The sequence below is a fragment of the Cherax quadricarinatus genome, chromosome 36 (genome assembly GCF_038502225.1).
Source record: "Cherax quadricarinatus isolate ZL_2023a chromosome 36, ASM3850222v1, whole genome shotgun sequence".
In the NCBI taxonomy this organism is placed as follows: Eukaryota; Metazoa; Arthropoda; class Malacostraca; order Decapoda; family Parastacidae; genus Cherax; species Cherax quadricarinatus.
The window spans coordinates 3,593,410-3,618,962 of NC_091327.1; the positions used below are offsets into that span (position 1 = coordinate 3,593,410).

Sequence of the window (25,553 nt, forward strand, 5' to 3'; positions counted from 1 at the left end):
TCATGGCTTCATGACATTAAATTCACTATCAGCACTGGTTCCAGTTTTCTGTACCAGATCGGCATACAACTTCCTTGCCTTTTCGCAAATAATCGTCTCTGAAACACTATCACCTGCAATCTCTATCCTTGATCCACACCAGCAACAACTTCACAACCTCTTCAACTATTTGTGGTCTTTTTTTGGTTAGCATATTAAAACCTTTTGCAACATCAATTTCCTTGATTTGTTCTTTCTTTGCCAGGATAGAACTGATGGTCGACTTGTTTTTCCCATACATCCTGGCAAGCTCAACAAGTCACACACCACTCTAATACTTCTGTATTATTTCCTTCTTCACATCTATGGTTTTTCTCACTTTCTTTACCACAGGGGTATCACTAGCAAGTTTCTTTGGGCCCATGGCAGCTTATTTCACAGTCCCACAAGCACTAAACACAACAAAATAATCGGAAAATGTGTGAATGAGAGCGCAGGTTAGTGTTCACTCAAGCATAAACAAAGCTAGACTGCTCACGGCGCCTGCACGAGGACGCGGACAGAGCGGGCCAGCAGACAGGTCCCGTACCCGGCGGTCCGAAAATAGGGGTGTGTTCGATAATAGGGACACAGTTTGTCCGAAAAATGGTCCTATTTTCGAAACGTTCGATATGTGATACGTTCGATTTTTGAGGTTCCACTGTACATAAAAATACACCAAAAAACCACAAGAATTACGTACCTTTGACCAGGTGTAGGTGGACACATTATCATCTAATGTCCACCAGGCTCGAAGGACGTGTCCTGCCCCCTTTTCCTCTTCTTGCTTTTTTTGGCCTGTACCGCCTGCATGTTCTTGTCCATTTTTTCAAGGTGTTTTTGAGTCACTGCTGAACGTCCATAGCCAAGTGGTATGTCTAGGCAGCTCCTCACAAACCCACAATTGTACTCTCCCACAGCATGGCTGGCTGCGAAATCAGCTTGTCTCTTTGTTGGAAATAGGGTTTTATTGCAGTAAGACCATATGCGTTGATGTAGACTTTCATCAGGGTTTTGCGTTCTGCCTTTTACACAACGCCGCATCATTTCATCTGTTGTTAGGTCGTTGTAAATATTATGCACTTCCTCCATGTATCCAGGTTCCAGCTGGAACTGTACTTTCATTGTGGTGTGAGACGGTGGAGGAAGGTTTGCTGCTATTGCTTTCTGGTAGAAACACCAGGAATTATCACCTGTTGGGAAAAGGTGATGCTGTGGTTTTTCATCAGTTGAGGAACAATGAAAGAAGTTTGAAAGGATACAATTCCTCATATCTTCAACATAATGATTGATCTTCTCTTGCAGGTTCTTCTGAAAGTAGTATGCCAACTTATCGATTACAAAGTCTGTCAACATGCCCTTTTTCTTCATTGCAAACTCCTTCCTCTTCCTCCCAGTTTTCAATTCTTTCTCAACATATTGTGACTTGACTAAATTTGTTAGTCTGTTCTTTAGACGTTTAGCATAGTGATTGATACATTCCTCTTTTTCAACATTTACACCTGGATAAGGGCCTTCACAATCGTTGAGATCAACAAAGGCTTTATATGTGTTGCTATCACCATCACTCACAATTGTTTCGTATTTCAATTTATTTTCAAGTGATCGCTGCCACATCATTACCGCTGCTTCACTTTCCATCTTTGCAGAGGTTCCTGTATAGTTTATGGTGCATACAAGTTCATGTTTTTTGCGAAAGTCTTCATATTTTTCATTAGTTATTTTCTTACTGTTCCAACAACTTTCCATAAAGGAACACATATTACAGTACTTGCTGAAAACTTGATAATCAACCACTAATTTTGTCAAGGCATCTATAGTGACACCAATGCCTATACTCGAGTGATGTCCCCTTGTGTGCCATGTTCCGTCATACGTTACATAAATGTCAAGAATTTCTGCGTCATCTGGTACAATGTTCAGTTTGCCATATTCTTGAACAATAATGTCCTTAGATTCAGCAAGTATTTTCTTACATGACTCAATAGATTTTTCTGTTATCAATGATGCATATTTATTATATGTCTTCAGACTGATATGTGGCAAACTACATACTGCATTTCTATGAATAAATGCAAAGTATCCACGACCTGCTAACAATTCCCCATACACCATCCTACCAGTTGCAACATTCATTGTTTTATACGACTTGGGTTTTTTCCCCAACTTATGGTGACACTGAGTACACTCTAGAACAACAGTGCTCTCTAGATGATGTTCATAATATACAGTCTTCATGTTTGCAACACAACACTCAGGGCAAAATACTCGTGATAAGACATCACTATATAATTTTCTAGGATCAAAAATCATCAATCTCTTTCTAGTAGTATGAGGATCTATAAGATCAAATAATGACACCCTCTTTTTGGCACTTGACACGCCAGCAGGTGCAGGTGTTGACACTGGAATAGCACTCGCAACACAAGTATCACTCACTCGCAACACTATTATCAATATCAGTGGTGGCCATGGAGCTGTTGGCCACATCTGGGGTGGCAGTGGAGGTGTTGGCCACTGGAGATGTGGCCATGGAGATGCTGGCCACAGATGTAGCCATGGTGCTGGCCACTGGAGATGTGGCCATGGAGATGCTGGTCACAGATGTGGCCATGGTGCTGGCCATAGATGTGGCCACCAATGTGGCCATGGAGATGCTGGCCACAGATGTAGCCATGGAGGTGCTGGCCACAGATGTGACACCTCTCTTGGTCTTCGATCCTTTGGGTCGGCCAACTGGACGTCGTGTGCCACAGGTATTGCTGTTTGTTTCTGCTTTCCCGATCCTCTAGGTCGACCACATGAACGTGGGGTGGCCATATATGGAGTGGCCGTGGAGGTAGTAGTCATCATGTTGGCTGTGGAGGTGGCCATGGAGGTAGAAGTCGTGACAGTAGTAGCTGTCAAGGTGACCACGGTGGCCATGGAGGTACTGGGAACACTTGCTGTGCTTTTATCCTTTGTTTTCCCTCGTTTTGAACCTGAAATATCCAATAGTTCACTAGCAGTGAACAAGGATTCGTCTTGAGAGGAGGGTGCTGGCACTAACTCTTGAGAGGAATGTGGTGGTAATGGCATGGTGTCACCACCTAAAGCAGCTGCCTCTTTCTTTATTTTGACAGCCCTCAGCATTGCTTGCAAGTGCTCTCTCCTCTTCCTGCTCATCTTCGGGGTATACTTTTTAGTCTTTCTAGGCATCTTGTACAAAAAAATGTATACAATGAAAGGCAAAAAGTGACGGTCTAAGGGTAGACAGCTGTCAGAGGAAGCGACGTACCTCCACCCTCTTCTGATTTCTAGTCGGCACTGACTACCTCTAGTGCCAGCAGTTCCTTCTCACAGCTACACTGATGGTTGCCAGTTACTATTTAGATCTAGCTCAAAAATACACCAAAAAAAAAAAAATGAAAAAAATACATGTGTGGTATTGTTATGACGTGAGCCGCATGTTGCCAGATGTTTGCTCTACTTTTCGGTAAGGTTAACTAATTTTTCACATTTTTTTATTTTTTGGTCTCTGAGCTCAGAATTGCCCCTACGGCCCCCTTAAATTTGGTGAAATCATGATGTTGCAGTTGTTCCTGCATTCTTTTAATTTCGGAGAAGTCTCCAGGAGAGATCTGGTGTTCTCCTTCAATCTTATCATAGATTGCACTTAAGTTCTTGATTAGTTCTTTCTTTTTATTTTCTCGGCCAACATGGAAGGCATTTCTTCCTTCAGCTCTGAGATGATGTACGCATGAACCTTGGCTAGCCGGACACATTTGATGAGATCATTTAGTTTCCTAAGCGCTGCATTACGGGGCAATGATTGTAAGTCAGAGAAAAGATCTTGCTCTTCAGCTTCGAACAATCTTCGTTAACTTCATAGCGAAGTGGCTGATCCCAAAATGATCCAATGTGCACTCGTGCCACTTCAAATGGGTATGAGTGAACATTGTAATATTGTATTTCTTCTTTCTTTCAACACACCGGCCGTATTCCACTAAGGGAGAGTGACCCAAAAAGAAAAACTAAAGTTTCTCTTAAATTTAGTAATTTGTGCGGGAGGAGGAGTTACAAGCCCCTTGCTCCCGGCATTTTAGTCGCCTCTTACAACATGCATGGCTTACGGAGGAAGAATTCTGTTCCACTTCCCCATGGAGATAAGAGGAAATAAACAAGAAAAAGAACTAGAAACATATTGAACGTTTCGAAAATAGGACCATTTTTTTCGGACAAACTGTGTCCCTATTATCGAACGCGCCCCAATTTTTGGACCGTCGGGTACGAGACCTGACTCCCGGCTCGCTCTGTCCGTGTCCCCGTGCAGGCGCCGTGAGCAGTCTAGCTTTGTTTATGCTTGAGTGAACACTAACCTGCGCTCTGGTACAGAAAACTCCTGGAACCAGTGCTGATAGTGAATTTAAGGCCAGCAGAGGCTGGTTTGACAGATTTAAGAAGTGTAGTGGCATACACAATGTTGTAAGACATGGTGAGGCAGGCAGTTCAGACAAACGGGCAGCTGAGAAGTTTGTACAGGAGTTTAAGGGGTACACAGACAGTGAAGAATTCAAACCTGAACAAGTGTTTAATTGTAACGAAACAGGCTTGTTTTGGAAGAAAATGCCAAGAAGGACCTTCATCACACAGGAGGAAAAGACACTGCCAGGACACAAGCCTATGAAAGACAGGTTTACTCTTTTATTCTGTGCTAATGCTAGTGGTGATTTTAAAGTGAAGCCTTTACTTGTGCATCATTCAGAAAATCCCCGAGTGTTAATGAAGTGTTTGGTCCCAGTGTGGAAAAAAAATACCTCCAGGAAAAGAAATTGCCACTCAAGTGCCTCCTGTTAATGGACAATGCTCCTGCTCATCCTACAAACTTAATAGACCTCTTGTCTAAGGACTTCAGTTTTATAAGAACATAAGAAAGAAGAAACACTGCAACAGGCGTACTGACCCACGCAGAGCAGGTCCATGTCCCCCCCCCTCCGGATTAGACCAATGACCCACCCCCCAGATTATCCCAATGACCCACCCAGTCTGGTCATCCCCACTCGAGGATGGACCTCTGTACCAGACCCAGCAGCACAAGCTAGTCAGGTCCAACTCACACCCACCGACACCCACTCATGTATTTATCTAACCTATTTTTAAAACTACACAACATTTTAGCCTCAATAACAGTACTCGGGAGCTTGTTCCACTCGTCCACAACTCTATTACCAAACCAGTGCTTTCCTATATCCTTCCTGAATCTGAATTTTTCCAACTTGAAACCATTGCTGCGAGTCCTGTCTTGGCTGGAAATTTTCAGCACACTGTCTACATCCCCTTTATTTATTCCTGTTTTCCATTTATACACCTCGATCATATCCCCCCTAATTCTACACCTTTCGAGAGAGTGCAGATTCAGGGCCCTCAGTCTATCCTCATAGGGAAGATTTCTGATACATGGGATCATCTTTGTCATACTCCTTTGTACGTTTTCCAGAGCATTTATATCCATTCTTTAATACGGTGACCAGAACTGAGCAGCATAGTCTAAATGAGGCCTAACCATGGATATATAGAGTTGAAGAACAACCTGAGGACTTCTATTATTTATACTTCTAGATATGAAGCCAAGAATTCTGTTAGCTTTATTGCAAACACTAATGCACTGCTGTCTTGACTTTAGATTACTGCTAACCAGAACTCCTAAATCCTTTTCGCAGTCGGTAGTATTAAGATCTACATTTAGTTTATATGTGCCATGGTTATTTAACTGTCCAACATTTAGAACTTTGCATTTGTCAATATTAAACTGCATCTGCCACTTCTCCGACCATTGCGTCAGTCTATTCAAATCATCCTGGAGTGCTCTAATGTCCTCATTAGAATGAATTGGACGGCCTATTTTGGAGTCATCAGTAAATTTACTTATGTCGCTATTTATTCCCTCATCTATGTCGTTTATGTAAATTGTGAACAACAACGGGCCCAACACTGACCCCTGAGGAACACCGCTTGTGACAGGCCCCCATTCTGATTTCTCCCCATTTATGCAAACTCTCTGCTGTCTATTTGTCAGCCATGCCTCTACCCAGGAAAAAGTTTCTCCTATTCCTTGTGCCCTAAGTTTCCTCAATAGCTTCCGTGTGGAACTCTATCGAAAGCCTTACTGAAGTCCATATACACAATATCATATTCATTACCATGATCTACCTCCTCGAATACCTTAGTGAAAAAAGTTAGTAAATTCATAAGACAGGAACGCCCCTTTGTAAAACCGTGTTAAGAATCATTAATCAATCTGTGCCTGTCAAGATGGCTACGAATTGCTTCGGCAATTATTGATTCCATAAATTTTCCCACTATGGAGGTAAGGCTTATTGGTCTATAGTTCGAAGCCAAGGACCTGTCACCTGCCTTGTAAATAGGTATTACATTTGCCATTTTCCACTTATCAGGCACTATGCCAGTTTGTAGTGATATGTTAAAAAGATTAGCCAAAGGTATGCTAAGTTGCTCTTTACATTCCTTTAACCCTTTCAGGGTCCGTCCCATAGATCTACGGCTTCACGTTGAGTGTCCAAACCGTAGATCTATGCCAAAATTCTAGCGCCGTCAAATTTAGCGCAAAAGCACTCATATGCCTACATGTGAGAGAACGGGTCTGCGTGGTGGGCGTGAGCCATAATCAAAAAATCTAGGCGCCCGCATAGCATTGTGGGAATGCCAGCTCAGTTACCCTTGTTCACCATGCCTTGTTGCAAGTCAGCTCTCACTCCCCAGAAAATTGGGACTCTCCTCTTCCTATCTGATAGTTCTGACACTGATGGAAGTGGAAATGAAGACGAATTCTACGGCTTTGATCAGTTAGTGACCGAAAGGAATGACCAGGATATCGGTAATAGTGCAGAAAACCCTGACGATCCTCAACCCTGTACCTCTGGTGTGGGCACTCGTGACTCACGGCCGGTTGTGCCTCAACGCAAGAGAAAACTAATATTTTCGCGTGGCCAGACCTCTGACTTCAGTAATGATGATGATAGTGACGTGGATTGTGATTTTATTGCGCTCGACGATCATTCGAGTAGTGATAGTGAGGAATCATATTCACCAGTGAAGCGTCGGTATGTTCGCCACCGCATGCTCTCGGGTAATGTACCCTATGCTGTGCCCAGGGGACGGAGTACATCCCGTGGCCCTACACCAGTTTTAGGTAGTGATAGTGAGGATAATGTGGCTACACTTGGCATGGATAGACCACAGGCATCAGTGGATGGTGGTAGTGGCACCGCCATGCGTGACTCACCAGGCCACGCTGGGACCCACGCTGCTGACTCGTCAGTTCAAGGACAAAGCGGAGCGTCAGCCACCAGCCCACCACAACCACCCGCACAACCAGCCTATGATGTCCAGTATCCACCAGCAAACCGTATGTGGGATTGGCAGCAAAATCACAATTTTGTTCCCAAGCCTCACCACTTTGATGACTCTCAAAGTGGAATTCTATCTACTTGTCCCCTTGGAACCACGGCCAATGAACTGGAATTCTTTGAATTATTCTTTGACCAGACATTGATGGAAACTATTGTCAGGGAAAGTAATAAGTATTTTGAGTACACCATGGCAAATATGATCATATCACCACAGTCAAGACTACACAGGTGGAAAGAGAGGACTGTTGCAGAAATGTATTTGCTTTTTGCAAGAACAATGCTTATGCCTCATGTCTATAAGCATAATATAAAAGTATACTGGTCCACAGATCAGCTAATTTCTACCCCGTAAGGCATGGGTCACTAGGGACTTTTTCTATGACTGGTTACACCATGCATTTGCCCCCAATGTGAAAAATTACCTAATTGAAAAGAAGTTAGACCTTAAGTGCCTCCTGGTATTAGACAATGCTCCTGGTCATCCTTCAGACTTGGCAGAGTGACTTTCTAGGGACATTAGCTTCATTAAGGTCAAGTTTTTGCCTCCTAATACCACTCCTCTCCTGCAGCCCATGGACCAGCAGGTTATTTCCAACTTCAAGAAACTGTACACAAAAGCTATGTTTGAAAGGTGCCTTGTAGTGACCTCAGAAACTCAACTGACTCTAAGAGAGTTTTGGAAAGATCATTTTACCATCCTCAATTGTGTGAACATTATAGGTAAGGCTTGGGAGGAAGTGACTAAGAGGACATTGAACTCTGCTTGGAAAAAACTGAGGCCAGAATGTGTAGACAAAAGGGATTTTGAAGGGTTTGAGGCTAACCCTGAGAAACCTATGCCAGTTGAGGAATCCATTGTGGCATTGGGGAAGTCCTTGGGGTTGGAGGTTAGTGGGGAGGATGTGGAAGAGTTGGTGGTGGAGGACAGTGAAGAACTAACCAATGATGAGCTGCTAGATCATCTTGAACAGCAAGAGGGCAGACCTGAGGAAACTGCTTCAGAGGAGGGGAGAGAGAAATTGAAGAAGTTGCCTACTTCTAAGATAAAGGAAATGTGTGCAAAGTGTCTTGAAGTGCAAACCTTTTTTGATGAAAATCACCCTGACACAGCTACTGCAAGCCATGTTGGCAACCTGTACACTGACAATGTTGTGAACCACTTTAGGAAAGTCATAAAGGAACTAGAGGTACAGGTATCTATGGACAGATATGTTGTGCGACAGAAGTCCAGTGACTCTGAAGCTGGTCCTAGTGGCATTAAAAGAACAAGGGAAGAAACCCCAGAAAAAGACTTGCTGCCTCAAGTGCTAATGGTCACACCAGCCTCACTCAACAAATGAAATCTTAACACTGTCATTAACCCTTCGACTGTTTCCGATGTATAAATACGTCTTACGAGCCAATGTTTCTGACGTATTTATATGCACAAATTCTAGCAGCTTCAAATCAAGCGCCAAAGGCCTGGTAGGCCTACACGAGAGAGAATGGGTCTCAGTGGTCGGTGTGCACCCTGTGAAAAAAATCTGGGACCCAGCGGTGCATTGTGGGAACGCCATGTTGTTAGTCCATTTTCACCATGCCTCTCGGTAAGAAGTTCCTCACTCCTCGGCGGATTGGAGGTCTTTTCTTCCCAAGTGATAGCTCTAACAGCGATGAATATGTCAGTGACAGTGAATTCCAGGGTTTTGAAGCGAGTGTTATCGGAAAAAGTGCCCAGGATAACGTAATTAGTGATGAAAACCCAGATGATTCCACAACCTTCCACCTCTGGTGCTGTGCCGGCTTGTTCACGTTCACATTCGCCTGTACCAGGACGAAAGAGGAAACTATTTGGTCGTGTACAACACCCAGATGACAGCAGTGATAGTGATTTCAAGGTCATTGAAAGCAGTTCTAGTGACAGTGAGAGTGAATATTCCCCAGTGAAGCGGCAGTATGTACGACGTAGCATGCGGTCTGGTAGTGTTTCATATGTTGTTCCAAGGGGAAGGAGAAACTCTGGGAGCACATCCCGTGGCCCTACACCACGACCTGATAGTGAAGATGACGATATTGTAACGATGGGTATGAATGGTGACAGTGAGGGAGGAGGCAGTAGTGGTGATAGTGAGCGTGGCACGGCCCATGTGGCACCATCAGCGGGCAACGCTACTACCCATGCTGCTGACGCAGCACAACAACCAGCCTCACCCTGCCCCACACTCCCACAACCTGCACAACCACAACCACGGTACAATATCCAGACCCCACCAGCAGACCGCATCTGGGATTGGCAGGACGGTGACGAGTTTGTTCCCAGTCCCCATGACTTTGATGAAACACAAAGTGGAATAAAGCCATCTTGTCTACTTGGGAACAATGCCAGTGAACTGGACTGCTTTGAGTTATTCTTCGATGAGCCCCTGATGAACATCATTGTCAGGGAAACAAACACATACTGTGATTACACCATGGCAAATACAATTCTCTCGCCAAAATCACGGCTACACAAGTGGAAGGAGACAACTGTGGCAGAGATGTACCTGGTTTTTGCCACAATAATGCTTATGCCACATGTGTATAAGCACACTGTCGCCACATACTGGGCAACAGAACGCCTGATTTCAACTCCAGGTTTTAGTGACATTATAGGTGTCAATCGTTTCCTGATACTGTTACGTATGTTGCACTTTTCAGACAAAACCAGGCCTGACAGAAGCTACAGGTTATATAAGATCAGAAATGTGTTTATGTACCTGAAACAAAAGTGCTGCATGTATTTTTATCCCTTCAGGAAGCTTGTTATTGATGAGTCCTTGATTTTATTCAAAGGAAGACTCTCATTCAAGCAATATATACCAAGCAAGAGGAAATGCTTTGGTATAAAGCTATTTGTACTGTGTGATTGCAGAAGTGGTCTAGTTTTGGATATAATTGTGTACACTGGCAGTAATACTTTGAGAGATACCATGAAGTTATTGGGTATCTCTGGTGATGTGGTTCGAACAATGATGGAACCATATCTTGGTAAGGGGCATATGTTATTTACTGATAACTGGTACACAAGCCCCTTACTCAGTGATTTCTTGCGAGTGAACTTGACAGACGTGTGTGGCACAGTGCGTGGTAATCGTAAACATATGCCAAGGTTCAACGCTGGCACTCGCAGAGGTGAGGTGCAAGCCTTTGCTACCAATGACATCATGGCATTTCGGTGGCATGACGAACGTCATGTCACATTGTTGACATCAGTTCACAGAAACGAAATGGTACCCAGTGGCAGGAACAACAGAGAGACCAATGAACCCATTCTAAAGCCTGCAGCTGTCATGGACTACAACCTCAATATGCACTTAGTGGACAAATGTGACATGCAGATTGGGTTTGCAGACTGTGTACGCAAGAGTTATAAGTGGTATATAAAACTTTTTTTCCATCTTGTTGATATCTCTATGCTAAATGCTTATAGCATATACAAGTTGAAGACCAACAAAACACCAAAATATGGTGAATTTTGCCTGTCAGTAATCAGACAAATAATTGCAAAGTACCAAGGAGCAACTCCTGCAATAGACCAGCGTCCACACACGTCATCTCGTTTCAGGCCTGGTGATCACTACCCCATACAACTGCCTCCTACTACTGCCAAGAAAAATGCTCAGAAGAGGTGTTATGTATGTATGCATACCACAAAACGCCCACAAACACGCAGAGACACTCGTTTTATGTGTGAGGAGTGTGAAGTGCCCCTCTGCATATACCCATGTTTCAAAGAGTTCCACAAGCTGCAGCAGTTCTAGGAACGTGTTTAGTGACTGTATATATGTATATATATTATGGAACAATAGTAATAAACATTGTTTTGTATTGTTTGTTTGTGTAAACAAAGTGTATACACAAACTAAGTGATAGTTTGTTCTGTTATTGTGTTGTAAACAATGAGTGTATATTTGAACAATGCACCTTACATTGGTCTCACAGGCCACATAAGTTACCTGGAACAGAAAAATATTGAAAAATGCAAGAAACCTTTGAATTGGTCTCACAGGCCACATAAGTTACCTGGAACAGAAAAATATTGAAAAATGCAAGAAACCTTTGAATTAGAGTAAATAAAAGAATACCGGGTGGGCGGCACTCGCCGCTGTTGCCGTACGCACGTCACTTTCTGCAAACTTTGCGGCTCTATATCTCGGTAAGTACTGATGGCAAAAAATTTTTTTTAGGCTTAAAACACTACTAAAAATATTCCTAACATTTTCATAAGAAAAAATAATTTTTTTTTTCGAATATTTGGCGACATAGAATGACAGTTTCAGAGAGGGGCCTGAAACAGTCAAAGGGTTAAGAAGCAAATCATTAACTCATCAGGCTTGGAAACGTCTCTTGAAAGGAGGCACAAGGTGTTCAGGAAGATAGTTGGGCAAATCATTGCAATCCAATTTAATATTGATGAGATGCATGGCTAGTGCAAATTCATCTGCATCCAACATGCCATCTTTATCAATATCAGACATTTTCCATACCTTACCCAGTACAGAATTGGGCAACTTAGACTTCAGCATTTCGAGTTTAGCCACTGAACAGCCATCAACAGGGTTGAGGTTGTCGATGGGTTGATCATACTTATAACGATCTTTGGCCACTATCCAATCAGGTACCCCTGCTCCTGCATCGGCACTTTCACCTCTCTTGAAACCACAGTGCTATCATTCATCACACCATTAAAGACACCACCACGTATGACAGTATTTTCCTTGTTGGAAGCAGCCTCTTCTACAGGGATCATGGCCATCAAATGAGCAATGTCTTCTGCCAGTATTCTGTCAACGGTTTCCAACAGTCGTGGCTTCATGACAGTTGTTCATGCAGTTGTTCCTGCATTCTTTTAATTTTGGGGAAGTCTCCAGGAGAGATCTGGTGTTCTCATTGAATCTTATCATAGATTGCACTTAAGTTCTTGATTAGTTCTTTTTATTTTCTCGGCCAGACATGGAAGGCATTTCTTTCTTCAGCTCTGAGATGATGTACGCATGAACCTTGGTTAGCCGGACACGTTTGATGATATCATTTAGTTTCTTAAGCGCTGCATTATGGGGCAATGATTGTAAGTCAAAGAAAGAATCTTGCTTTTCAGCTTCGAACAATCTTCTGTTAACAAAGTGTCTGACCCCAAAATGATCCAATGCACACTCGTGCCACTTCAAATGGGCACGAGTGTACATTGTAATATTGTATTTCTTCTTTCTTTCAACACACCGGCCGTATCCTACCAAGGCAGGGTGGCCCAAAAAGAAAAACGAAGTTTCTCTTAAATTTAGTAATTTATATGGGAGAATTATTATTATTATAATCAAAAAGAAGCGCTAAGCCACAAGGGCTATACAGCGCTGCAGGGTAGGGAAGGAAGCAAGGGAATTGGATGGCAGAAGGGAGGGGGGATGATCAGCAGGTTACAGAAAACAGCGGGGCAGGGGATAGTACGGGGGTAGAGGGTAGCAAGAGATACAAGTAGAAAGGGCTGAAAGTATCAGAATTTGTGAAGTAAGTCAGTCGTTGTCAAAAAGTCAATGAGAGAGTCCGGATGAAAGGTGGGTCCATCAGCGAGAAGGGAAGGTAAAGAGAGAGCAGCGGGGCGAAGACGACGACAGAGGTAAATTCTGCGTGCTCGTTGATAAAGTGGGCAGTCCAACAGAATGTAGCTGACTGATAATGGAGCTTGGCAATTCTCACAGAGAGGAGCAAGACGCCTCTCCATGAGATATCCATGAGTAAGACGAGTATGGCCAATGCGAAGACGGGAGAGAGTAGTCTCCCAACCTCGACACTGGTGATAAGAAGACGGCCAGTAACCTATACTCGGTTTAATAGACTGAAGTTTGTTGCCGAGCATAGTAGACCAACGTTGTTGCCAACGGGTGTGAAGGTGGGAAGATATTACAGCAAAATAGTCCGTACATGGAATACCTCTATAAGAAACTGGTAGGTCATGTACTGCTGACCGCGCAGCAGTGTCTGCCTGTTCATTGCCCTGTACGTCAACATGACCAGGGACCCAACAAAAAACAATATCTTTATGCTTAGTAAAGATGCGGCGTAGCCAAAGTTGGATACGGAGGACTAAGGGGTGAGGTGTATCAAATTTTTGTATAGCCTGTAAAGCACTAAGGGAGTCTGAGACAACCACAAATGATGACACAGGCATAGATGCAATACGGATAAGTGCTGTAAGGATGGCATATAATTCAGCAGTAAAAATACTAGCTGAAGATAGTAAATGCCCTTGTACGACGCTGTCCGGAAACACTGCTGCGAATCCTACGCCGTCAGAAGACTTAGAGCCATCTGTGTACACAGCAATGGCATGAGAATGAGAGTGAAAGTGGTCAAGAAAAAGAGAGCGGGAAGCGACCGTAGACAGTTGGGCTTTCGAGCAAGGGAGGGAGAAAGAACAGACTCGAACAGCTGGAACTTCCCAGGGGGGTAGGGAAAAGTGAGATGCTACATGTACATAGAAAGGTGGTAGTTGAAGAGAAGACAAGAGCGAATGAAGGCGAAGAGAGAAGGGACGGAGTAAGCAGGGGCGGCGAACAAATAAAGAATGTCTACTAATATCAGTGACCATTCTATAAATGGAAGGATTGCGGAGATCATGAGAGCGTACATAGTAGCGCAGGCAATGGGCATCACGGCGATCGGACAAGGATGGAACGTTCGCTTCTGCATAGAGGCTTTCGACAGGGGAAGAGCGAAAAGCACCAAGGCATAAACGTAATCCTTGGTGATGAATGGGGTTAAGGCTAGAGAGAGTAGCAGGAGATGCCGCTGAATAGATCTGGTCACCATAATCAAGTTTCGATAAAATAAGGGTGGAATGTAGGTGAAGGAGGGTTCGACGATCAGCTCCCCACGAAAGATGAGCAAGGGTTTTAAGAAGGTTCAGCCGGCTGTGACAAGTTGCCTTCAGAGAGGTAATGTGAGGTTTCCAGGATAACCTACGATCAAAGAGGAGGCCCAGAAACTTGACTGTATCACGTTCAGGGATACGTGAGCCATAGAGGTACAAAGGATGATCAGAGATGACAGAGCGTCTAGTGAAAGTGATTTGGTGGGTTTTAGTGCTGGAAAATTTAAACCCATGTGTGGTGGCCCAATTGGAAACACGGTCGACTGCATGTTGGAGAGAAACTGTAAGGAGGTGACAGTCAGCGCCTGCACAGGCAATAGCGAAGTCATCAACATAGAGTGATGACCAAATATTTGATGGAAGACTAGAGGCCAAATCATTAATAGCAAGGAGAAAAAGTGTTGTGCTCAGAACACATCCCTGGGGGACACCTTCAGCTTGGACAAAGTCCGGGGAGAGCACATTATTAACCCGAACACGGAAATGCCTGTCAGTTAAAAAGTTCTTAAGGAAGGATGGTAGATTGCCCATATGGAAAATATATAACATATTTATACGATAATTAATATCGATCATCGCATAACAATCACGTTCAACATGTTATTGTTTTATACATCTACTTATACTTATCCATGATCGCATACTATATCAACACAGAAAAAAGAAATCAATTCACTTAAACTCATATGACCCCATGCGCGCACAAACCGCCAACGCCACCAATAAACGCCACAACCACCATACCCATGCGTTATATATTTACACCCGCACGCTCATCATGTAGTTGAAGAGTTTAAACAAATGTTTACGTCTAACATTAAAGCATGCTGCTTACACCGCCAGCAACTATTGTAAATAACTCACAATGTTCATGCTCCATATCATATTAAATACTACTTATCTTAAATAAACACCAAACATAAACCATGAAAGAATATTCATGCTCAACTATGTCACTTCTTTGAGGCTGATGTTCACTTCAAACAAAGATTGAGTAATGAGTGGTAGATACTAAACGTAGTGGTAGTCCACGGGCAGGAAGAACGTAAGTGTCTACCTTGAGGATTGGGAGATCTTGGAGTTCCAGCTGTTCTAGAATGTCGGTGCCACATGTCTGGAAATTTTGTTGAACTATGGTATGGGGCAGAATAACGGTACCACTACAAGAATTGAGGGAATGATGTTTTTCAAGGGTGACAGGAACAGTATCTATATGGGAAAGACGAGAGAGCTCACGAGCCTGGGTAGCATTCTGTACGGTAATGATGCGCGTACCGCTCTTAAGAGCATGAAAAGAAATATCTTTACCAACATGGCGTAGGAGTGCCTTGCCAATACTATGGTCAGAAAGATAGGCAGTAGAGGAAGTTGGTCGTAAAGTGAAGAATTTAGTCCACTGTTCAGTCTGAAACTGAGCGTGGAAAGGTAGTGAAGGACGTGTCGATCGTTTCTGAGAAGAACGAGAAGGTGAAGGTGGAGAAGTATCATCAGCAGGTAATTGTCGTTGACGTTTAGGCGTGGGACCAGAGTTGGTCCGACGTGGAACGGGTCGGCGATTTGAAAATTGCCGCACCGTAGAGGGAGAGGCCGGAAGCATAGTCAGAGGAGAGCGAAGGTCTGATAAATCGAAGGAGTCAGTCGAGGCCTCAGTACCTGAAGCGGGTGAGGAAACAGCACCGGCAATAGGTACAGAGGCATGAGGAATGTCTGAAGAGTGGTCCAAAGACGAGGCGGGGTCAGAACGGGGTGCGGTATCAAGAAGGGGCCCGGGGGTACCAGGTTCATGGACTAGGGCTGCCATGGTTAGGTTACTTCTTTCTTTTTGTTTTTAAGAAAAAAAAAGAAAGAAGAAAAGAAAATAAAAATAAAAAAAAGAAAAAAAAAAGGGGGGACCGGGGAGGGATAGTTCCTAGGAGGAATGAAAGGGCCAGAAATCTCCCTCCGCGCCCAAGAGGACTCGACACCGCTAGTAGTGCAGATGCAGCATGGAACCCGTGCCATACCCTACCCTTCATGCCAGTAAACCAGCAATCTGGGATAGCAACCTCACATCTGCCGAGCTACCTCGGTGGACAAAAGAGAGGGCGGCCGGATATCCGCCACAAAGCATACCTCCTTCAGCCACCACCCCCGGAATCCGAAAGGTGGCTTCCAGAGATACACCCGTCGCCCAAAAGACACCCAAAGCTACTCCGGGATACCGGAGAGGGATCGGGACATCCCTAGGCAATCCAGATTCCACGGCAAACTACGCCACCGCCAAGAAACCTCAACGGAATGGGATGGACCCCGGTGTCCTTTCCCCTACCTAGGAACTAGCGCGCCTGTGGGAGAAATCACGAAGGCTAAAAAGAGGAAGGGCAAAAGGGAGGGGTGAGGAGGAGGAATGGAAAAAGGGGAGGATGGGGAGGATGGGATAGGGGAGGGGAGAATGGGGGGTAATTAGGTTCGGTCTGAGGAAGAAGACCGACAGGGCTAATTCCTCAGACCAAGAGCCTCTTCACCACGCCAAGGAGCCCCCCTTGAAGAGGTATATGGGAGAAGGGGTTACTAGACCCTTGCTCTCGGCATTTTAGTCGCTTCTTACAACACGCATAGCTTACAGAAGAAGAATTCTGTTTCACTTCCCCATGGAGATAAGGGGAAATAAACAAGAACAAGAACTAGAAAGAAAATAGTAGAATACCTAGAGGGGTGTGTGTATATATGCTTGTACAGTGGAACCTCAAAAGTCGAACGTATCATATATCGAACGTTTCGAAAATAGGACCATTTTATCGGACAAACTGTGTGTCTATTATTGAACGCGCCCCTATTTTCGGACCGCCGGGTACGGCACCTGTCTGCCAGCCCGCTCTGTCAGTGTCCCCTCGCAGGCGCTGTGAGCAGTCTAGCTTTGTTTATGCTCGAGTGAAAACTAACCTGTGCTCTCATTCACACATTTTACGATTATTTCGTTGTGTTTAGTGCTTGTGGGACTGTGAAATAAGCTGCCATGGGCCCAAAGAAACTTGCTAGTGGTACCCCTGTGGTAAAGAAAGTGAGAAATACCATAGATGTGAAGAAGGAAATAATACAGAAGTATGAGAGTGGTGTGTGACTTGTTGAGCTTGCCAGGATGTATGGGAAAAACAAGTCGACCAACGGTTATATCCTGGCAAAGAAAGAACAAATCAAGGAAGATGATGTTGCAAAAGTTGTTAATATGCTAACCAAACAAAGACCACAAATAGTTGAAGAGGTTGAGAAGTTGTTGCTGATGTGGATCAAGGATAAAGAGATTGCAGGTGATAGTGTTTCAGAGACGATTATTTGCGAAAAGGCAAAGAAATTGTATGCCGATCTGGTACAGAAAACTCCTGGAATAAGTGCTGATAGTGAATTTAAAGGGGCCGTAGGGGCAATTCTAAGCTCAGAGACCAAAAAATCGAAAAAATATGAAAAATTAATTTTACCGAAAAATAGAGCAACCATCTGGCAACATTTTGGTGTGCGTCTCGTGTCTGTACGACAATTAGATAAAAAGTTATCGTAATTATAAGAAAGATAACTACGTCATCACAGCGCGGTGGCTCACGTCATAACAATACCACGTGTACCAGCGCGCTCACGTCATAATACCACACGTATTTTTTTTCCTCTTTTTTTTTTGGTGTATTTTTGAGCTAGATCTTCTAAATAGTAACTGGAAACCATCAGTGTAGCTGTGAGAAGGAGCTGCTGGCACTGGAGGTAGTCAGTGCCGACTAGAAGTCAGAAGAGCGTGGAGGTACGTCGCTTCCTCTGACAGCTGTCTACCCTTAGACCGTCACTTTCTGCCTTTCATTGTATACATTTTTTGTACAAGATGCCTAGAAAGACTAAAAAGTATACCCCGAAGATGAGCAGGAAGAGGAGAGAGCACTTGCAAGCAATGCTGAGGGCTATCAAAATAAAGAAAGAGGCAGCTGCTTTGGGTGGTGACGCCATGCCATTACCACCACATTCCTCTTTGACAGCTACTACTATCACGACTTCTACCTCCATGGCCACCTCCACAGCCACCATGACGACTACTACCTCCACGGCCATTCCATATGTGGCCACCGCACGTTCACGTGGTCGACCAAGAGGATCGGGAAAGCAGAAAGAAACAGCGATACCTGTGGCCACACGATGTCTAGTTGGCCAACCCAAAGGATCGAAGACCAAGAGAGGTGTCACGTCTGTGGCAAGCACCTCCATGGCCACATCTCCTGTGGCAAGCATCTCCATGGCCACATCTCCTGTGGTCAGCACCATGGCCACATCTGTGGCCAGCATCTCCATGGCCATATCTCTGGTGCCCAGCACCATGGCCACATCTCCTGTGGCCAGCATCTCCATTGCCACATCTGTGGCCAGCACTTCCACTGCCACAGCAGATGTGGCCAACAGCTCAATGGCCACCACTGATATTGATAATAGTGTTGCGAGTGAGAGTGATAGTCGTGTTGCGAGTGATATTCCAGTGTCAACACATCCACCTGCTGGGGTGTCAAGTGCCAAAAAGAGTGTCATTATTTGATCCTATAGATCCTCATACTACTGGAAAGAGATTGATGATTTTTGATCCTAGAAATTATATAGTGATGTCTTATCATGAGTATTTTGCCCTGAGTGTTGTGTTGCAAACATGAAGACTGTATATTATGAACATCATCTAGAAAGCACTGTTGTTCTAGAGTGTACTCAGTGTCACTATAAGTTGGGGAAAAAACCCAAGTCGTATAAAACAATGAATGTTGCAACTGGTAGGATGGTGTATGGGGAATTGTTAGCAGGTGGTGGATACTTTGCATTTATTCATAGAAATGCAGTATGTAGTTTGCCACATATCAGTCTGAAGACATATAATAAATATGCATCATTGATAACACAAAAATCTATTGAGTCATGTAAGAAAATACTTGCTGAATCTAAGGACATTATTGTTCAAGAATATGGCAAACTGAACATTGTACCAGATGACGCAGAAATTCTTGACATTGATGTAACGTATGACGGAACATGGCACACAAGGGGACATCCCTCGAGTATAGGCATTGGTGTCGCTATAGATGCCTTGACAAAATTAGTGGTTGATTATCAAGTTTTCAGCAAGTACTGTAATATGTGTTCCTTTATGGAAAGTTGTTGGAACAGTAAGAAAATAACTAATGAAAAATATGAAGACTTTCGCAAAAAACACGAACTTGTATGCAACATAAACTATACAGGAACCTCTGCAAAGATGGAAAGTGAAGCAGCGGTAATGATGTGGCAGCGATCACTTGAAAATAAATTGAGATACAAAACAATTGTGAGTGATGGTGATAGCAACACATATAAAGCCATTGTTAATCTCAACGATGGTGAAGGCCCTTATCCAGGTGTAAATGTTCAAAGAGAGGAATGTATCAATCACTATGCTAAACGTCTAAAGAACAGACTAACAAATTTAGTCAAGTCACAATATGTTGAGAAAGAATTGAAAACTGGGAGGAAGAGGAAGGAGTTTGCAATGAAGAAAAAGGGCATGTTGACAGACTTTGTAATCGATAAGTTGGCATACTACTTTCAGAAGAACATGTGAGAGAAGATCAATCATGATGTTCAAGATACGAGGAATTGTATCCTTTCAAGCTTCTTTCATTGTTCCTCAACTGATGAAAAACCACAGCATCACCTTTGCCCAACAGGTGATAATTCCTGGTGTTTCTACCAGAAAGCAATAGCAGCAAACCTTCCTCCACCGTCTCACACCACAATGAAAGTACAGTTCTAGCTGGAACCTGCATACATGGAGGAAGTGCATAATATTTACAAAGACCTAACAACAGATGAAATGATGCGGCGTTGTGTAAAAGGCTGAACGCAAAACCCTAATGAAAGTCTACATCAACGCATATGGTCTTACTGCAATAAAACCCTATTTCTAACAAAGAGGCAAGCTGATTTCGCAGCCAGCCATGCTGTGGCAGAGTACAATACTGGGTATGTGAGAAGCTGCCTAGACATACCACTTCGCTATGGACGTTCAGTAGTGACTCAAAAACACCTTGAAAAAATGGACAAGAACATGCAGGCAGTACGGGCCAAAAAAAGCAAGAAGAGGAAAAGGGGGCAGGACACGTCCTACGAGCCTGGTGGACATTAGATGACAATGTGTCCACCTACACCTGGTCAAAGGTACGTAATTCGTGTGTTTTTTTGGTGTATTTTTATGTATATAAATACTATATATGTGTGCATTTACAGCATCTGTGTACATAATCACTGGGAATAGGATTTTGAGCATTCATTTCTTACTTTTCAGTTTGATTGGGATGGACTGTCATGACTGGCCGGCCTCAGAGAACTTCAGGATGAAGAGATCTTCCTGGAACTTCAGGAATATTGTCTATACAATCAGTTATACTCTCAATAAATTTATCAAGGCACTATGTGTATTTTTACCCACTCTATGATATTGATGCACCATTATTTATGAACCAATCCCCTCAATTGAGGTTCCTTGATGCTGGTGAGGGGATCTTGATTTTTTGCGTGCTCTAAAATAAAATCGAAAAGTTTTGGAAAGTGAGTTATTCATATAGAAAAATAGCTAAACTCTCTGGCAACACAATGGTGCAAGAATCAATGTTCTACGATGTTTCTACAAGAAATTATAGTCATCTATATCAGATATGGTGATGGCAATGTGGGTAGAGAGTCTGATCACAGCCCATATATATTTTGGAATTTTTTCCTTGTTTTTTATCGCTTTTTCTTGCATTATTCTTTCTAATATAATAACTGACTATTTGGCATAATAAAACAGTAGGCGGAGCTTATCCGCAGACTTGGAGCTAACCATGCACCACATGGGAACGCTCAGCTCCAGAAAGTGTCAGGAGAAATCACTTCATTATTATGCTTATATCAGCTTATATATCAACTCTACGGCTTATTTATCAATCAGAATTGATGTAATAAACACTATATATAACATACAAACATGTTATATACTCTAGACTGAATAAAATAAGCCATAATATGGTGAGAGACCATTGGGAATATTTCGATATAAATGAGTTACTTGAATAAGAGAAAACGGTGTTTTGAAGAGGATAACTGCACTAGAACATCAGTTTACTAAGAAATACACCGAAATAAACGTGATTTTCGCTATCTTTTTTTTTCGAGACGGGGGGTCCGGCCGGCGTTCCAGGCCAATATCTTATTCACCTAATGTCCATCATTCTTCCTTTATTACTTAATTAAATAGAATAATATTCACAGAAATTGTAAAATAATGATTTCTCTATTTACTGGTGGAATGTTTTGGGAAATATTCCAGTTATTTTGGGATTTACATTCCAAGAACTAACAAACTTTATTTTTTTGTGAAATAAAGATAAGATATTTAGAGGAAACTAATCCACGAGGAATTCGTATAAGCATTGTTCTCTCGGCATCAAGTGTCCAAACAACCTTACGTCATCCCATATAAGAATAAATTTTGACAAAAGGGCATTTTCAGTAAATCAGTCCTTTCTCAGTTGTTGTTTGAGGTATATTTTTGATAAATATTTTCAAGAAACAGTGAAAACACTTTGTCTTGTGCACCAAAACTGGAGGAAATCGGACGGTAAACAAAAGAGCTACAATTTTTTGACACACGGCCGGCCCAGCTCTGTCCGTGTCCCCGCGCAGGCGCCGTGAACAGTCTAGCTTTGTTTATGCTTGAGTGAACAATAACCTGCGCTCTCATTCACACATTTTACGATTGTTTCGTTGTGTTTAGTGCTTGTGGGACTGTGAAATAAGCTGCCATGGGCCCAAAGAAACTTGCTAGTGGTACCCCTGTGGTAAAGAAAGTGAGAAACACCATAGATGTGAAGAAGGAAATAATACAGAAGTATGAGAGTGGTGTGTGACTTGTTGAGCTTGCCAGGATGTATGAGAAAAACAAGTCGAATATCGGTTCCATCCCGGCAAAGAAAGAACAAATGAAGGAAGCTGATGTTGCGAAAGGTGTTAATATGCTAACCAAAAAAAGACCACAAATAGTTGAAGAGGTTGAGAAGTTATTGCTGGTGTGGACAAAGGATAAAGAGATTGCAGGTGATAATGTTTCAGAGACGATTATTTACGAAAAGGCAAGGAAGTTGTATGCCGATCTGGTACAGAAAACTCCTGGAACCAGTGCTGATAGTGAATTTAAGGCCAGCAGAGGCTGGTTTGACAGATTTAAGAAGCATAGTGGCATACACAATGTTGCAAGACATGGTGAGGCAGCCAGTTCAGACAAACAGGCAGCTGAGAAGTTTGTACAGGAGTTTAAGGGGTACACAGACAGTGAAGAATTCAAACCTGAACAAGTGTTTAATTGTAAGCAGCCTCTTCTACAGGGATCATGGCCATCACACGAGCAATGTCTTCTGCCAGCATTCTGTCTACGGCTTCCAATAGTCATGGCTTCATGACATTAAATTCACTATCAGCACTGGTTCCAGTTTTCTGTACCAGATCGGCATACAACTTCCTTGCCTTTTCGCAAATAATCGTCTCTGAAACACTATCACCTGCAATCTCTATCCTTGATCCACACCAGCAACAACTTCTCAACCTCTTCAACTATTTGTGGTCTTTTTTGGTTAGCATATTAAAACCTTTTGCAACATCGATTTCCTTGATTTGTTCTTTCTTTGCCAGGATAGAACTGATGGTTGACTTGTTTTTCCCATACATCCTGACAAGCTCAACAAGTCACACACCACTCTAATACTTCTGTATTATTTCCTTCTTCACATCTATGGTGTTTCTCACTTTCTTTACCACAGGGGTACCACTAGCAAGTTTCTTTGGGCCCATGGCAGCTTATTTCACAGTCCCACAAGCACTAAACACAACGAAACAATCGTAAAATGTGTGAATGAGAGCGCAGGTTATTGTTCACTCAAGCATAAACAAAGCTAGACTGTTCACGGCGCCTGCGCGGGGACACGGACAGAGCTGGGCCGTTCGATATGTGATACATTCCATTTTTGAGGTTCCACTGCACATAAAAATACACCAAAAAACCACAAGAATTACGTACCTTTGACCAGGTGTAGGTGGACACATTATCATCTAATGTCCACCAGGCTCGAAGGACGTGTCCTGCCCCCTTTTCCTCTTCTTGCTTTTTTTGGCCTGTACCGCCTGCATGTTCTTGTCCATTTTTTCAAGGTGTTTTTGAGTCACTGCTGAACGTCCATAGCCAAGTGGTATGTCTAGGCAGCTCCTCACAAACCCACTATTGTACTCTCCCACAGCATGGCTGGCTGCGAAATCAGCTTGTCTCTTTGTTGGAAATAGGGTTTTATTGCAATAAGACCATATGCGTTGATGTAGACTTTCATCAGGGTTTTGCGTTCTGCCTTTTACACAACGCCGCATCATTTCATCTGTTGTTAGGTCGTTGTAAATATTATGCACTTCCTCCATGTATCCAGGTTCCAGCTGGAACTGTACTTTCATTGTGGTGTGAGACGGTGGAGGAAGGTTGGCTGCTATTGCTTTCTGGTAGAAACACCAGGAATTATCACCTGTTGGGAAAAGGTGATGCTGTGGTTTTTCATCAGTTGAGGAACAATGAAAGAAGTTTGAAAGGATACAATTCCTCATATCTTCAACATAATGATTGATCTTCTCTTGCAGGTTCTTCTGAAAGTAGTATGCCAACTTATCGATTACAAAGTCTGTCAACATGCCCTTTTTCTTCATTGCAAACTCCTTCCTCTTCCTCCCAGTTTTCAATTCTTTCTCAACATATTGTGACTTGACTAAATTTGTTAGTCTGTTCTTTAGACGTTTAGCATAGTGATTGATACATTCCTCTTTTTCAACATTTACACCTGGATAAGGGCCTTCACAATCGTTGAGATCAACAAAGGCTTTATATGTGTTGCTATCACCATCACTCACAATTGTTTCGCATCTCAATTTATTTTCAAGTGATCGCTGCCACATCATTACCGCTGCTTCACTTTCCATCTTTGCAGAGGTTCCTGTACAGTTTATGGTGCATTCAAGTTCATGTTTTTTGCGAAAGTCTTCATATTTTTCATTAGTTATTTTCTTACTGTTCCAACAACTTTCCATAAAGGAACACATATTACAGTACTTGCTGAAAACTTGATAATCAACCACTAATTTTGTCAAGGCATCTATAGTGACACCAATGCCTATACTCGAGTGATGTCCCCTTGTGTGCCATGTTCCGTTATATGTTACATAAATGTCAAGAATTTCTGCGTCATCTGGTACAATGTTCAGTTTGCCATATTCTTGAACAATAATGTCCTTACATTCAGCAAGTATTTTCTTACATGACTCAATAGATTTTTCTGTTATCAATGATGCATATTTATTATATGTCTTCAGACTGATATGTGGCAAACTACATACTGCATTTCTATGAATAAATGCAAAGTATCCACGACCTGCTAACAATTCCCCATACACCATCCTACCAGTTGCAACATTCATTGTTTTATATGACCTGGGTTTTTTCCCCAACTTATGGTGACACTGAGTACACTCTAGAACAACAGTGCTCTCTAGATGATGTTCATAATATACAGTCTTCATTTTTGCAACACAACACTCAGGGCAAAATACTCGTGATAAGACATCACTATATAATTTTCTAGGATCAAAAATCATCAATCTCTTTCTAGTAGTATGAGGATCTATAAGATCAAATAATGACACCCTCTTTTTGGCACTTTACACCCCAGCAGGTGCAGGTGTTGACACTGGAATAGCACTCGCAACACAAGTATCACTCACTCGCAACACTATTATCAATATCAGTGGTGGCCATGGAGCTGTCGGCCACATCTGGTCACAGATGTGGCCACAGTGCTGGCCACAGATGTGGCCATGGTGCTGGCCATAGATGTGGCCACCAATGTGGCCATGGAGATGCTGGCCACAGATGTAGCCATGGAGGTGCTGGCCACAGATGTGACACCTCTCTTGGTCTTCGATCCTTTGGGTCGGCCAACTGGACGTCGTGTGCCACAGGTATTGCTGTTTGTTTCTGCTTTCCCGATCCTCCAGGTCGACCACGTGAATGTGGGGTGGCCATATATGGAGTGGCCGTGGAGGTAGTAGTCATCATGTTGGCTGTGGAGGTGGCCATGGAGGTAGAAGTCGTGACAGTAGTAGCTGTCAAGGTGACCACGGTGGCCATGGAGGTACTGGGAACA

At 43.1% G+C, this 25,553-nt stretch overlaps 1 pseudogene; it reads right to left on the reverse strand.

Moving 5' to 3' along the window:
• Positions 1–11,069: 11,069 nt before the first annotated feature.
• Positions 11,070–12,676, reverse strand: LOC138853654 (EH domain-containing protein 1-like; annotated as a pseudogene).
• Between the last annotated feature and the right edge of the window lie 12,877 nt (positions 12,677–25,553).